This window comes from Dipodomys spectabilis, unplaced genomic scaffold (assembly GCF_019054845.1).
Source record: "Dipodomys spectabilis isolate Male_0828 unplaced genomic scaffold, ASM1905484v1 ptg000017l, whole genome shotgun sequence".
Lineage (NCBI taxonomy): Eukaryota > Metazoa > Chordata > Mammalia > Rodentia > Heteromyidae > Dipodomys > Dipodomys spectabilis.
Window position 1 is genome coordinate 56,879 of NW_024870694.1, and position 16,808 is coordinate 73,686.

Genomic DNA, 16,808 nt, shown 5'->3' on the forward strand with positions numbered 1-16,808 from the left:
GGTTCCAGATGTAAAGGCTTAGTTACTGGATGTGGACGGGGGATGTGTGTGAAGATTACACGAGTGGTCCAGAAGGAGCTGACATGATTTCTACTTAGCTGACAGGGCAGATGGAACATCATCAACTGTAGATAGGGATCCCAGGAGGTAAAAATGTTGATTCAGCTTTGAGCCTAGCAAGTTTGAGGTACCTCTGAGTCATCTAGATAGTTTTCCCCACATCATTGTACAAGTCTGAAGAAAACTATCTAGATGGAAGAAGTAGGTTAGCAGCCAATTGCCATGTACTGATGACCACTAGTCTCATGCGCATGATTCTGGGCACATAGTCATGATGAAGCCATAATCTTTCCCCAGAATGCAGACTCATTTCATTCATGCAAGGCCTTTCAGGCATTTGTCTTCTCCCAGGCTGCACATCTAAAAGTCCAGGAGCTTTAGAAGAGACTTGGGTCATTTGTACTATTCACTACCCATCGATCACATCACATTGGGTCAAATTAAACTCTCAGAGGCATCCTATTTTAATGTGAATCCTCTGAACAGAAGTGAAGGGTTTGAACGACCATTCAAGTGGGAGCAATCTCCCCTCCCCCAAAATACGACTCTGATTTCCAGCAGGAGAGGAAGCAGGGAGTTGCTGTTGTAGACATCTTAAAAGGAGAGCCTGAAAAGACAGTGAGTTGTTCTATGAGAAGAGAGTGCAGTCCTCGGCCCTCCGCCACTTCCCAAACACCAGTGCTGTAACTCCTGGGATGGCTGGGGTGCGGCCTTAATAATATGTCTCTGAGAACCCTGGTCCAGACTATCTTCAATTAGCTTGAATTACTGGATGTTCTTACAGAGACAGCTGGCAGCTCTCAGATTTGTAAACCAGCAAATACCAAGTTAAGAGCCCAGGTGCTCTGCTTCCCTATCTGCAGGAACTCCCTAGTACACAGGGGTGAGGCAGGTGAGATTCAGACTCCCAGCCCCTGGCAACAAAGCCAGTCACTAGGAAAGGACATAGGCCCTGGCCAAGTTAAGAACAATACCTCATAATCCCACAGAAGTAATTTAATCAATGAAGCATGGATATGACATTGTGCTAGAAATACGCATGTGCGCACACACACGTGAAGATGAAGTCTAAAAGTCACTGTTTAAAATTATTCTGTTTATTCATCCATCAGGAAGAATGATAGGTAGTCTGCAGAGAAATGAATAGGCTTAGGAAAAAACTTTTGAATGAAGTCAATTGAGCTCAGAGAGACAAAGAGCTCAAATTTTCACTTGTACTCAGAAGTTAGATCTAAAAGATAAACATATATGAAAACACATACAGCCCCATGGGCCTGTACAAAGGAGCAAACTGACTAGGGTGTGGTATACTCAGGCATAGATTTCTACAGTGTGACCTCTGTGAATAATTAATAGAGAGCTTGATAAAATGAATACCAGGATGCAAAAACATGTCTCGTTTATGGGTGGAAGATTACAGGGAGGATAACAGTTAAATGGAGATGAGAATAGTGGGTGGATACAGTCACAATAGTCAATGTACATAGATGAGAACAGAATTAGGAAATGAAGATGGGTAGGGGTAGAACAGATGGTGAGGGAGAAGGATGGAAGAGGTAACACTGAGCAAAAGGCATTATAAACCTAAGTGGACATGTTAAACTGAAACCCCTTTATGCAACTATTTAGCAGTAGTAAAAACCTGTGAAATCACGAGAGATACAGTTAAAGCCAAAGGATAAGTAGAATACTTAGACTTATGCAGCAATTCTATTAATTTTAACTCATTAAATTTTTGGTTCTTCAAATAGCCCTTTAAGGTTAACAAGCAGGTGATCAAACTCACATTTTACAGATTAAGAATTTTAGTTCAAGCCTGGAATGAGGCTTAGTGGTAGAGTGCTTTGCCTAGCATGCATGAAGCCCTGGGTTTGATTCCTCAGTACCACAAAAAAATCGAAAAAGCTGGAAGTGGAGCTGTGACTTAAGTGGTAGATTGCCAGCCTTGAACAAACGCAGCTGAGGGACAGTGCGCAGGTCCTGAATTCAAGCCCCAGGACTGACAAACAAACAAAAATAAAATTAGTTCAGAAAGCTTGCAGTGTGTGAGGTTACAGCACTTCATAGTGGCAAGATCTGAACAAGGATATATGCTTCCTTGACTAGGCCTAGGCTGTAAGTTGCAAGGAAAGGTCCATGGGTCAGAAGAGGCCCTGCCCATGGCTCTATTCTCTAGGATGGGAAAGAAGACCAAAGCACAGGAGCAACATGGTGACTCTTCTTTTGCTATGGTTTGTCAGATCCTCCTTTGTAGATTCAAATGGAGGATGGCAATTTTGTGATTCGAACCTTACTCCTCTTCACCCCTATTCATTGATTGTAGCTTCCTGCTCCCAATTATCTTCCCTGGCTATTTATTTGCATCCTCACCAGAAGGGGGGGCGGGCTTCGTTTAGAGGGTCTCGGCTAGTAGATAGCACAGGAAAGTATCACTGGTGCCCTAGAGGTCCTCATTCACAGAAAAAGGAAGGAACTTCCCTTTTTTATTGAAATTCACAATCCTAAGGGAGACTCAAATTAGGGAGAGGAATAGGTCTTTATTTTTCTTTAAAGTCTAGATTTTCTCTGAGGGATGGGAGCCAGGAGGGATTCAGGGGTGATGCATTCAGAATCTAACAGAAACAGAAATTCTGAGAGCTCAGACTTTCTTCCTTATCAGAACATCAGGGTTTCACACTGGCTCCTCCCTGGAGAATCTCCTCTCTTGGGCTTTTCCATCTCTCTGGCAAACAGGTTCTGACAGATCTGCCCTAGTCTGGTTCAAACATACCCACATTCCCTTTTAACAACAACCAAAGGAGTCAGGATGAGAGGAGGGGGAGTGGCACGCAAGATACACAATGGTCGCTCTGAAGGAGCTGAGCCCAGGAAAATAGCTCTGAGGAAGATGGAAGGGATCATCAAAGGTCTGCCAGAACCTGATGAAGAGATGTAAAGAATGCAGACTCTGTGAAGTCAGGACTTCCCCATGACTAGACCTTGCAGGGAGATTAGTGAAAGAGCATTCTTTGTTCCAAAGTTGAAGTGTCTGCACTAGCCGCTGCCCTCCATAAAATATCTGACCACATCAGACAATCAGAATGGAGAGGTCGTGGATGAAGGCACGTTAGTCAGCAGCCATAACTGAGCTCAGCGTGTCGCTATCCTCACTGAGGCCATTTCATTCCCTTCAGACGAGCACATTTTCTAACTGAGTCACACTGAGTGACATCAGTGCACATTGCAAGGAGAAAAAAACCCCTCTTCTAGACTAATATGGGCTGAATCGTGTCCCTACCCCCTCCATATATCAAAATCATCACTTCCACAGCTCAAAATGTTACCATAGTTGGAGGCATAATTTTAAAGAGATGATCAAGGTAAAATGAGGTCACATGAACTGTATTCATAAGCAACTAGTATCCTGGTTAGAAGAGATCTGGTCACAGACACACACAGAGGCCATAGGGAGGCATAGGAAGAAGGCGGTCCCCAGTGAGCTAACGAGAGACCTCAGAAGAAATCAACTTCCCTAGCCTCCAGACCTGAGAACATATTTGTTTCTTTCCTTTGCAGCTTGTGGTACTTTGTTATACAGCCATATAGCCAACAAATATACTCAGGTAGCTGAGAATTGATCACACAGAGGAATTGTAAAAGATGGTAAGGTGGCTACTATTTTAAGTGAATAAATGTTGGCTTTGTTCCACAGCAACAGGAACAGGATGAAGCTTGGATTTCTAAAGTTCCTGTTGATATAAAGGTTGTCAATACACTGGGTAGGATGGACTTCAGTGGGCAAAGTAGAAGAATTGATGGACACCAGCAGAAAGGATGGGATCAAAGGCCAAAGGCCGAAGGCCACAATTAGGGCTTCTATGGGCCTTGAGATGCCATTAAAAAAAAAGAGCTTAAAAACACAGTCTCATGAATCTGAGAAATAGTAAAAACTGCATGCAATGCAACTTTCTAGAGCTGTTTTATGGACATGGCATTTGATCAGGTGGGATTCCTTGGGAGTGAGAATTACAGTAGCAGATTGCAAGCCTAGGGCCTCGTCTGACCCAGATTCTAATTTTTTAAAAGAGTGATTATAGCTCTGGAGGTGGGGGTCAGGTCTTAGGGCCTCTACCAGGAAGTGCTTTTCCTAGCCATGGGGGATACTATATTACAGCTAATTACAGGCTGTCTGCTAAGATTTTCTAATTACTTTATTTGCATTCATCTTGATTTCTAAAGGAGGCTCTTTGAACGCGTCTTGAGGACAGGAATATACTTTTCTGGGTTTTCCACCTAGGCAGAGGCTTCCTCAGTACCAGGCACCCCAAAAATACTGAACAGGGTCAAACACTGTAATTCTAGTCAAACACTAGTAATCCCAGGTACTCAGAAGGTGAAGATCATGAGGTTGTGGTTTGAGAGCTGCCAGGCAAAAAGGTAGCAAAACTTGATCTCTACCACCAAGGCAGGTTTAATCAAGTGCTTTTGTCACCCTACCTAAGTAGACTGAGGCATAGATAATGAGGATTGTGGTCCAAGGTGGGTACAGAGCAAAAACCAAGAACCTATTTGAAAAATAACCTAACGGAAAGATGACTGTAGGTATGGCTCAAGTGTTAGAACATTTGTCTAGTAAGTTCAAGGCCCTGAATTCAAACCCCAGTATTGCTAACAACCATCACAAAACTGTGCTGAATAGTAGAACGTAAGGCACTGTAAACATGGTCTCCGGGGTCAGCCTGGGAGGGCCTAACTCCAAGTAGCTATGGGATGTTGGGCTTAAAACCTTTTCAAACCAGTTTCTTCATCTATCCAACAGGAATATTAATAAGCATGTATCCTAGAAAGCACTTGGAGCAATGCCTGCTCATTTCTTGTTAGTAAATATTTACAATAATTGACGATTTGGCTCCTGAAGCACTACCATTAGGTTTAGTGTTTGCATGTGAGGAGAGAAATAGGGAGGCAGGTTGACAGATGCTGCAGGAGTTAAAGAACTTGGCTTTTGGAAAGTGGATCCCGTACCAATATGTTAGAGCTGGGTGCATTTACATGACCTGTGTCTTGATTCAGGGCAGGTAGTGGGAATTTTCAAGGGAGGATGATGTCCCTTCCTGCCAAAGTACTGTCTCCTCACTCCCACATGGATAAATCGAGGAGAACCATTTGGCTCCAAGATGTAGCCTGCTCTTTGTTTTCTTTTTCTTTCTTTCTTTTAAAAAAATACTTGGAGATCTCCACAAAGTGTCTAAGTATCCTTCCCAGTCATAGCAAGGACACTGAGAAATCAAAACCCAGCTGGTTTATTAGAACATGGGTTTTTCTAGTGGAAAAAGGAACTCGCTGAAAAGCAGGCCTTCACAAAGAAGGTTTGCATCCAAGAATTAAGTGCTAGAGGTGTTTTGTGCTTGTGAGTCTCAGATATGAACATTCCTCCCCCCCAAAACCAACTTCATGTTCAGTGTTATCATATTGGTAGCTTGAAACCAGTCATAGTGGGAGTGTTCATATCATTGGAGTAGACAAATGATCCAGACAGTGGTATGGTTACTAAAGTACTTATTGCCACATCACTGTGAAAATCTAACTTGGACTCCTCCTCAGAAAGTCCCTGTCTCTGGTGCTGCCTAGGTAGCAAATCTAGACACTTATCATGGAACCACAACCCTCACAATATCTTAATGTCTTTAAAGCTGATGTCACAAGGTAATTTGCATAAGACAGAATGCAGAAAGAAAATACTTCATTGCTTATTTTTAATTTTTGACTATTCTTGGGTTTTTGCTTTATAATATATGGCCAATAAGTGTGTGTGTGTGTGTGTGTGTGTGTGTGTGTGTGTGTGTGTGTGTAATTGAGAAGTCTTTGCTCAGTTATTTTTAACTGGTTAGAGAGAAAGAGACAAAGAGACAAAGAGTGAAGATAGAAGGAAGAAAAGGTGGATTTTTTTTCTATTTCATGTGGAGATACTTTAATTAACATGCAAGAAGTAAGGTAGGTCCCTGTAGAGATCAAGGTGGGTGTCTTCACCAGTCCTGGGAGGAGCATGATAATGGACATCCTTTAACAATTCCTGAGAAGCCTGAAGGCCTTGGTGTACTGCGGATTGCCAGGAGTCAGCCCTGAGATTTCGATGCAACAGGTCTAGGATAGGAGTCATTTGGGTCCCATTTTTTTTTTCACATCTCAGTTTTTAAAGTAATTATCAAGTCTGGGAATATAGCTCAGTGGTAGAGCATTTTCATAGTATGTACAAGTCCCTGGGCTCAGACCCTTAGCACTTTAAAAATCAATATAAATTATTAGTATATGAATGACCATTTTTATTATATTACTCACAATCAATTTGCTACAGACCTCTCAACTTCTACTCTCAATTTCTTTACTTCTCTTGTTATAGGCCAGTAACAAATGCTTAGTACTGGCACTCCAGTTGGAATAGAGATGATATGAATTCATCAGGGGTAAATAAATGAGGTATTCTTTAGATAAGCATTCTTCTCTGAATTCTTTTTTTTCCTGTGTTGGTTTTTATATCTAAACAAATTGACATAAAGTAAATCCAGATGGCAGTTGAAGGGAACTAACAAGTTTGGGGGTTTTAATTGGTTCTTTTGATTTATTTATTTTTATATAATTAAAAAATAGCCCTTAAGTAATTACACAAAAAGCTTTTAATTCAACATGTCAGTTTATGTATATGTTGCATCTTGATCAATGTACTCACAACTTTTTAAGAGATGTGATGCTATAGTTATACAGACTTTAGAGGTTCACAATCATAGATAGGTATTTTTGTTCTATCTCTCCTTTTTTGGGGATATGAAAGCAGATCTAATACCACCACAGAACACAGTTTTAAGACAAAAACCAATCCTGAGCCTTGGAAAAAAATCATATTAAGTGAAGTAAGCCAGACCCCAAAAAAAGACTCCATAGTTTTCCTTATTTGTAATAATTAGTATATGTCTAGGATAGTCCTAGCAGAGGATCACAATAGCTCAATAGCTATGTATATATGACCATATAAAAAGATGCTAATTGAAATGAACTCTAAGATATGGAAACAAGAGGTTTTGCTTTAAAATGTACTGTGAGAAGGTATTTCTTTTTTCTTTTCTTTTTTCCCCTTTGGCTTATCCCCTGTTGTCACTGTTTTTGATTTTGGTACCCTGTGTCTTGTATATATGCTTATCTGATATGGGGAAGGAAAAAGGAATAACAAAATGGCGAGACAAAGAACAAAAGGTGAACCAATGCAACAGTGACACTCACAAGACACTATGTTGGAAATGAACTTTACAACTTGGGAAGGAGAGTCAGGAAGGAGGGAAGGTGGGAGCAGGAGAGGAAGGGGGTAGCAATGTTCAACAAGAAATGTTTTCGTTACCTTCCCTATGTAACTGTATAACCCCTTGGTACAATAAAATCAAATTAAACTTAAAAGAAAGAGATGTGATGCTGCTGCTAGGCTAGGCCTACACTTTCAAAACCAGAAATTTGAAGAAAGGTTTTAAGATAAAAGGGATTTTGCTGATGACAACAGTATCAGCGGGCAGAATGGAGAGAGTCTGGAGTAGGGAATAGATTGAGAAGTATAAGAACTTGGTCAGCTTGGAGAAATTAATGAAGAAACCAAGCCAGACACCACAGGCTCCCTCCTATAATCCTGGCTACTCAGAAGGTTGAGTGCTGAAGCCAGCCCAGGAAGAAAAAAACTGGGAGACTCTTTTTTTTTCATTTGTTCATATATTTAATGAAAATCTTTCATTTCTCAACTACTGTGAAAAATGCTGGGGATACCAAAATAAATTCTTGTCTGCTCAATATGCCTACATATATTTGAGAAGCATTTTGTTTCTTTTTTATATGTTTTTTGTATTGTAAAAATACTGTATAGTGGGGTTACAGTTACATGAGCAAGGTAATGAGTACATTTCCTATCCAGCATTGTTACCTCCTCCTTTGTTTTTCCCTTATCCTCCCTTCCCTCCCCATCTCCCCAACTTCTCCTCCCTCCCCCGCCCCAAGTTGTAAAGTTCGTTTTCAACATAGTGTCTCATGCATCTCATTGTTACAATGGGTCAACCTGTATCCTTATTTCAGCGTTTGTTATTTCCCTTCCCCTCCCCAAATTAGAAAAATGTGTATATAAGATGCAGGGCACCGACATCAAATACAGTGAAAAAAACAGGGGTTATACCGTGGGGGAAGAACATACAAAAGAAACAAAAAAAATTACACGATACATTACAAATACATTGAAAACAACTGCAAGAAAAGATAAAACCACTTGTGTCCCTATCTTGGGGTTCATTTCACTTAACATCATCTTATATGGTCATATGTACATAGCTTTTGACCTTTTCTGCTTGTCCTAGACTTATACTAGTTATTGCAAATAAGGGAAACCATGGGACCTATGTTTTTTTGGGCCTGGCTTACTTCATTTAATATAATTTTTTCCAAGTCTTTCCATTTCCTAACAAATGTGGCAATGCCATTCCTTCTGATGGAAGAATAGAATTCCAGTGTGTGTGTGTGTGTGTGTGTGTGTGTGTGTGTGTGTGTGTGTGTGTGTGTGTGTACCCACATTTTCTTGATCCATTCATCTACTGAGGGGTATCTGGGTTGGTTCCATATCTTAGGTATGATGAATAATGCTGCGATAAACATAGTTGTGCTGGTAGCTTTAGTATGGCCTTGTTTGTGATCATTTGGGTAAATGCCAAAAAGTGGGATTGCTGGGTCATAGGGGAGCTCTCTGTGGAGTCTTTTGAGGAATCTCCATACTGCTTTCGAAAGTGGTTGAACAAGTTTACACTGGGAGACTCATCTCCAGGAAACTAGCAAAAAAGTCAGAACTGGAAGTGTGACGCCAACTTGTGAGCTTGCCAGCTGTGATTAGAAAATCTGAGCAAGAGCATGAGACCCTGAGTTTAAGCTCTAGTACCAGTACAGAAAGAAAGAGAAGAATTCGAATAAGCAGCAGCAGCAGTAGCAGTAGAATCCAGGCACTGAGCAGTGACCAATGCGATGACTTGGCTACAGGGACTGAGTTTTTATGTTATGTAGATGTATCTTCTTGCTCTGAGATTACAGAGCTTTGTTTCATCCACCCAATTACCTCATTGTTTTTGGATACAAATGACAAACCTACAAACCATCCTTCACGTGTCTGAACCAAATCTATTTGCTCTTAGGGGTTACCTTATTTTTAACATTATTTTTGTTTGTGTCTAAAACTTCCAACAAGTTGTAAACTCCTGGAGTAAACTTGTTCTTCTTTGAATCAACTACAATGTCTAAACCTAGCAGTTCTGTAAAGGAAGTTCTCCAGTACTGTTGATTGACATGAAGAAGGGTAGTTATGCTCTTAAATTTGTTATGACAGAGAAACAAACAGTCTTAGATTAGGAACTGTCTAACCACGATGAGAAATTGGGCTACATACTGAAAAACTCTTTTAATTATTATGACATCTTAAATGAATTCTATATTTCCAACTGCATTTTTCAGTATATACATAATTATTACTATGCCAAATAATGTTTATACTTAAATGTTTAGTAGTTCCTTTAAGCAATTAGGGTCAGTAATGTTCTATAGCCAATGTAAATCCATTTAAAATTTTCTTCTTTTCCAGCATTACCAATATTAGTGCTTCTGATGTAACATACAATTTAATTTTAATCATCTTATATAATGTTCAGTGGATAAAAAGAAAACAAAACAAGTGAATTCTAGACTTGATGATCTATGCATCCAAAGCACTGGGGAAACAAAACAACGGTGTAAGACCAAAATGGGAGGTTTGGAAAAATCCAGAGCCAATCCAGTAGATAACAGTATCCATTTCCTGAGGGCACCATAGAAGCAGAACACAAAGGAAGTCCACTCAAGTGCACACAAGACACTTTATACCACAAGCAACCACTCCACCAAAGGAAACCAGTTTCCAGCATACCAAGGTTTGACTTCATTTCTTGGCCTTATGATGTTATGAAAGTGCTATACATGCAGTAAAAATGGGTCTCAGCCTTTTGAGCTTTATCCTTTCTCCAGGCTAATGATGTAGGTAAGAAACTGTCTTGTGATGCCAGGCCTGGCAGGTAGCTGTAGCTCCCAATCAGCGTTCAGTCAGGAGGGTGAGCACCACTCATGCTCCACAGTGTGATGTGTTGTGACTACAGGCCAGGTGTGTTAAACGCATTTTGATTGATGACATTTTCTACTATGCAGGCTTTCTGAGGCAGCAACTCCACAATAAGTAGATGAATGTCCATTCCACCAAACAAGTTAGGTCTCAAGCTCATTTGAATCATGCACAACTACTTTGCCCAGATGATTATGTTATCATCTTATATGCAATTAGATTAATTTGTTTTTATTGGGTGACTTCCAGCTATGTCTTCACATAGTGGCGGGGCTAACCATCTAACTCCTCACAGCTTTTTAATAAACATACTAATCCCAACAAGGCTAGGATTGCCTCTCAGTAGCTGCACACTGGGCATTTAATTTCAGCCAAAGTATGGCGGGAGAACACAAACACTCAGACTCGAGCAACCTATATTCTTCAACTATGTAAAATGGTTATGTTTTAGAAGTTAAAGGCCATACCTAAAGAAGTTTCTCTTTCATCTCAGTTTCCTACCCCTCCACTACCTTGCCTGCATAAAGGTAAACAGTTTTAAAAACAAATTATTTCTGTCTCACTGTTTTGTTTTTCCCTTTCCCTTTGCAACAGCAATACTCACAAGACATTATGTTGGAAATGAACTTCCCCTTGGGGAAGGGGGTGGGGAAAGGGAGTGTGTGTGGGGAAAATAAGGATGGGGGAACAATGTTCGACAAGAAATGTCCTCCTTGTTACTTACTTATGTCACTGTAACCCCTCTGACACCACCCTTACAGTTAAATAAAATTAAAAAAAGAAAAGTAAAATATTATCTCCCCCCAAATATTTCTGGTTCTTACAGTTTTTAAAACAATTACATATAGAGGCAAAATTACATTCCCCTTGCTTCTGTCATAAAGATATCAGATTTTGTGCAGTTTTTGTCTTTTTGATTTTTGTTTTTTAAGTTTGGTTGTTTGTTTTGTCCCAGTTCTGAGGCTTGAACTCAAGCCCTGGGGCATAGTCCCTAAACTTTTCTGCTTAGGCTGGCATTCTATCACTTGAACCACAGATCTGCCTTTTTGGTGATTTATTTGAGATTACAGCCTTTCAGACATTTCTGCCAGGGGTGGCTTTGAACTATAATCATCAGATCTCAGTAGCCCAGATTACAGGCATGAATCACAGGGACTTGGCTTCTCCTTGCTTTTTTTTAATTAAAAAAATATCTTGTAAGGATCACTCCATCACAATATACTGAGCTCAATAAACGGCTTCCTAGTTCTCCATTTAAAGTGCTACTGAGTCTTTGTGTGTGTGTGTGTGTGTGTGTGTGTGTGTGTGTGTGTACAATTATTGCTAGCTAAAGATAAATTTATTTCTAATTCTTATACCTTCAGATGCTTCTCTTACTTACTTGAATTGGCTAGTACTTTCAGTATTTTATTCCTGACTTTAGTGGGGATATTGCTAGTGTTCTGTCATCAAAAGAGATATTATAATCACGTGGCTCATGCTTGTAATCCTAGCTGCTCAGGAGGATGAGAGCTGAGGGATGGTGTTTGAATTTAGCCTGGGCAGGTAAGTCCATGAGACTCTTATCTCCAATTAACCACTAAAAAGCTGGAACTTCTCTAGCCTTTAGCAACAAAAGCTCAATGATAGCATTCTGATCCTGAGTTCAATCCCCAGAAATGACACACACACACACACACACACACACACACACACACACACACACACACATACATTTAATGGCAGCAGTGTCCCATATTTTGAAGCATCATAGATATCCTGGAATAATATAACCATTGAGCTTCTTTTGCTCAAGGATAGCATTCTATCACTTGAGCCACAGTTCCACTTTGGGCTTTTTTGGTAGTTTAGTGGAGATGAGAGTCTCACAGACTTTCTTGCCCAGGCTGGCTTCAAACTGTGTTCCTCAGATCTCAAGTCTTCTGAGTAACTAGGATTCTAGGCATGAGTCATGGGCACCTGGCTTTAGAACAATAATTTTATTTAGTGATTTTCCTTCAGTATTTGGAAACAAGATTATGATCTGGTTTTCTTTAATTATATACAGCTTTAATCATCTTTATATCAATTTTCAATTCACTTCATAGAAATAATTAAGCAGTGTTTCTCTAAATTCTATCTGCACGTCCTAAGTCACATTGAAATGATCTACTCATTCACAGTTCATTGGAGTTGCCATTTAGGCCTGCTGCTGTTTTTGCTGGGTGATAGAATTTTTGTTGGCTGAAAGGTACTTGGAATGACATGCTCATCCATAGTTCTATCCCAGTCCTCATCATTCTAGATGACTGTGGGCTTCAGGGAATAGGAAACAGAAACTAAGCTTCAGGTGTACAAAATACTTCCCCCAGGCAGCTGGGAGCCAGGCAGTAGTTGATAGTATACAGGAATAACAGTAACAAAGCCTATTTACTTGACCTTACTTTTGCCAGGCTCTGAACCTTTTGGACCCATCTGTTTCTTTATAGAATCCATTCCTGAAAAAGTACCCTGCTAAGTCTTCTGAGCAGGAACCCTCTACTCTGTATCTGATCTGATCTGATCACACTCCTTGTCTGATAGGTTCCTCACCTTTCACTTTTTTTTTTCCAGGTGGTATTTGATTATCCTGCCCTGTCCCTAGCAAGAAGCTTGTTAAGTCTGTTTAGCCAAAATTCCTCTTACCCCTGATATTTCCCTCTCCATGGTGTTTCATGCTCTGACTATCCCACCCCCCCATTTCCACTTGCCTATGCTGTGTTTGGAAATAAGCTCAATTCTCCCCTCTCCCCTCCCCCCCCCCCATCTCCCCTACACAATCCCATTGCCTTGGTACTTATAGCATTCAAGATGGTCTTGAATAAAGTCTGCTTTACTGGGTCTGAACAAGTGTCATTGGAGAGTTTTTTCTAACTCTACAATATCATAATCCCATGTGGGATGGGGAAGGAGGAGGGAAGCCATGTCAGAGAGGCTGAGGAAGAGCAAGATGAGCAGGAGACAGAATCAGCCTCTTCCCAGAGATTTTCCTTCTGATTCTGCATTCCAACTTCTCCTGGAAGTCTCTGTCCTGTTTTTACAGCTGGGAAGGGAAAAAAAGCCTCACAGAGTCCACTGAATGTCTTGGCAGCCTTTGGGAGACGAAAGGATCCTCTGAGTCGCTTTACCCAAGAGAATGTGGACCCCAAAAAGCCAATGATTACACCCCTTGATTTCCCCTCATTTGTCTTCACCCTGAGCCAGTGTCAGCCCTGCCTCTGGGGCTCACGCTGATCAACTAGTCCCACATCATAGACGTTGCTTTCAGGTTGAGCCTTTGATTTTCTGAGGTCGCTCTCTGTGCAACTGGCTTTGGAACAAACAACTGCCACATGGCTCAGTCATCTCCACCGTGAGAAAGCTTTGCAGTGGTTGTGAAGTAGGGTACGAGGTCAGGACCTAAGGCCCAGAGTGACCTTATGGTCTTCTCTGCTCCAGCTTCCTGTCACATTCTCCCTTAGCTCTTCGTAGTCGGCACCAACAGGGCCTTCTTTCGGCCTTCTGCCAGAATACAAAATGCCACTAGGGGGCGCTGGCCTATGGGGCTGGATGAGAACGTCATTGCCCTCCACAGCCGATATTGTTAGATTAGTAAGTAGCTCTGATCAATGGCTAGGACAGGTGGGGAAAGACAATCGTGAGAGCCCTGGAGCCCTCACCACCACTTCGGAGCCCCAGTATGATTGTGGAGAGATTGAAGCCTGAACCCCTTGCTGAGCAATTGCTTCCAGAGAAAGCCCCAGGTTGTTTCCTGTGGGCAAATCACAGGCTCCTGCAGATGGGGGTTCATGAGGAACTCAGCAGGCCAAGAAGGTTAGGTTGTGAATGTATGTCTGGGGAGGGCTTAACATCTAAGCCCCCAGTTTTCAGGCAAATATGAGATCCTTTCCCCAACACCTGCACTCACCCAACTGTGTCAAAGGCTGACCAGACCTGTCCAGCCCACAACCTCAGAAGATAGGGGAGAAAAAGTAGCATGATGACTCATTTCAGAACTTTCCACTGGCAAGAAGTCAGCACCTGACTGGGCTCAGAGAGTCTCACTGTGCCCTAGGAGAAGCTGAGGGGCCCCAAAACACCAGGTGTTGCTGTGAACCTTCATACCAGGCCTGCTTCCCAGTGAGGTGCTCCTGGGGGCCAGGAGGTGCTAAGTGGGTGCAGGCCAGCCAGCTTCCCACGCTGAGTCCCATACAAGGCTCAGAGGGATTTGTACAAGGTTGGGATGAGGGATTTTTCTGTCATCTACTTTGAACCCAGGTAAGTAGTCTCAGGGGCTGGCTTGCTCGGGGGCCACTTTCTTGCCTACACTTTAGATCCTCATATTTTCACATCAGATCCATCTGAAGAATGAAGACATCTTTTAGAATCCCAGCTTTGGAGTCTGGAGATAAGGATTTTATTCTTGGTAAAATATGCTAGATAGAGAGGATTGCCTCCTCTGATTTTCCAGGCCCCGTGCTAAGCACCTTATTCAAATTAGTTCATTCTCACAACCACCCTATGAAGGATGTACTGTTGTCCTATATGCAGATGAGGAATTAGAGGCTTGAGGTGGCTGGGTCATTTTTTTTTTTTTGTTGGTCGTGGGGCTTGAACTCTGGGCCTGGGCGCTGTCCCTCAGCTCTTCAGCTCAAGGTGAGCGCTCTACCACTTGAGCTACAGCACCACTTCCGGTTTTCTGGTGGTTTATTGGAGATAAGAGTCTCACAGTCTCTCCTGCCTGGGCTGGCTTTGAACCGCGATCCTCAGATCTCAGCCTCCTGAGTAGCTAGGATTACAGGCGTGAGCCACCAGCGCCCGGCGGCTGGGTCATTTTTCCAAAGTCACAGAACCAGGATGATTTCGGTCCCAGATGGGACTCCATGGTCTAGTGCTACTCATGAATGTCTCTGAACAGCACCACAGATCAAAAGGTACTTGACCATGATCCTCTTTAGAAATAAACAGAAAACTTCTTACTTCTTTAATATTTTACTTTGCAGCGCAAATCATTTCTCATCATTTCTTCTTATGTAAGACAGGTCCTGTCTCTTCAGCTCCCTCCCACCTCACTCTGCAAGCATACAAACACAGGCTGAACTTTTCTTTCTTTATGTCAGCCATAGGGCTTGAACTCAGAGCTCTTTTACTCATGGCTAATGCTCTACCATTTTGAGCCACAGCGTCACTTCTGGTTTTCTGGTGGTTAATTGGAGATAAGAGTCTCACAGACTTTCTTGCCTGGGCTGGCTTTGAACTGTGATCCTCAGATCTCCTGAGTAGCTAGGATTACAGGCGTGAGCCACTGGTGCCCAGCTAGGCTGAACATTTTTATTGTCCCTTTTCTGTGCTATATACTCACCAGCTGTCCAGGGGTCTCCCACTCCTGGGTCCTCTCTGCCTCAGGAACTAATTTTGGCAACACCTTTTATGTCCTACTCCAGAAGCTTCTCTTGGACATATTGGGTATTCTTGCTTCTTTGGCCCAGGGACTGTGGCTGTTGGATGTCCCTTGAGAGACAGGTTGAATTTAAGAGGGCAGAGAGAAGTTGGAAAGGCATTGCTGTCAAAGGGTCTGGCAGAGGGGAAAGGAGAGCATATGGATTATGGTATAGAATTGAAAATGGATGCAGGGGTGGAGGGGTGGACAACTGGTCTGAGGTAGAGTAGCCTGAACAAGAGGAGAGGAGGACAGTGGGGAATGCTCAGAGTGTTTGGTCATTATGGCACCAGGATTTGAATGGATGGAAATGCAGATACTCGGGATTTCCACATAGAGCATGCCCAGGGCTGCTGCGGTGAGAGGTGGAGAGGCAGGGAATGCAGTCCCTCCGTCTTCTCTCCTTCAGGGGCTTCACCAGTGAACACACTCAGTAAACTCACTGCAGATGGAGACAAGCTTATGCATCTTTGTACCTCAGATGGAGATGAGATTATTCATCTTTGTATTTTCTGAACCTGGTGCTTGCTCAGTACAGTGCTTTGGAAGAATTCAGGAACTTTTAAATGGCAGGATGGAAAAAAAACAGAAGCAAAGGGAAAGGGAGAGTGGCTCAATGGATATCCATAAACCAGTCCCTTTCCAGGGTTAGGTGTGTGGGGCTCACCCGTCTCTACCCTACAGCCCTCGTAGGGTAACAACTATGTATTAGAAAACTCTCTTTTAACCTTTTCTGAACGTGCAATGTCAGAGGAACTGAGAAGAATTAAAAAAAATCTGCACAATTCAATCTGTATAAAAGAAATAAGATTTGAGAACAGGCTCTCATTCAAGAGACAGTTGCTCTGTTTATCCAGGACCTTGGATCTATCTACCCCAATGGAGTTATGACTCATCCATACACCTGTTTGTAAATACCTCTCCTTACAGGTGTCTGGGATGGTTGTGCGTTCTTCAGCAGAGTGAAGTCAGGGAAATGCAGTGGACAGACCCTATCAGTAGCAGGCTTCGCAGAGCCCTGCACACATGGCTCTGAACTTTTCACACAAGGGTTGACTTTTTAAAAAGTACAGTAAAACTGAAAGTTTAAAAACAGTAGCTTCACAAATTGTCACCGAAGACTCCAGTACCTGAGACCACGTCTTTTTGTTTATTTGTAAATGCGTTTCTGTCAGT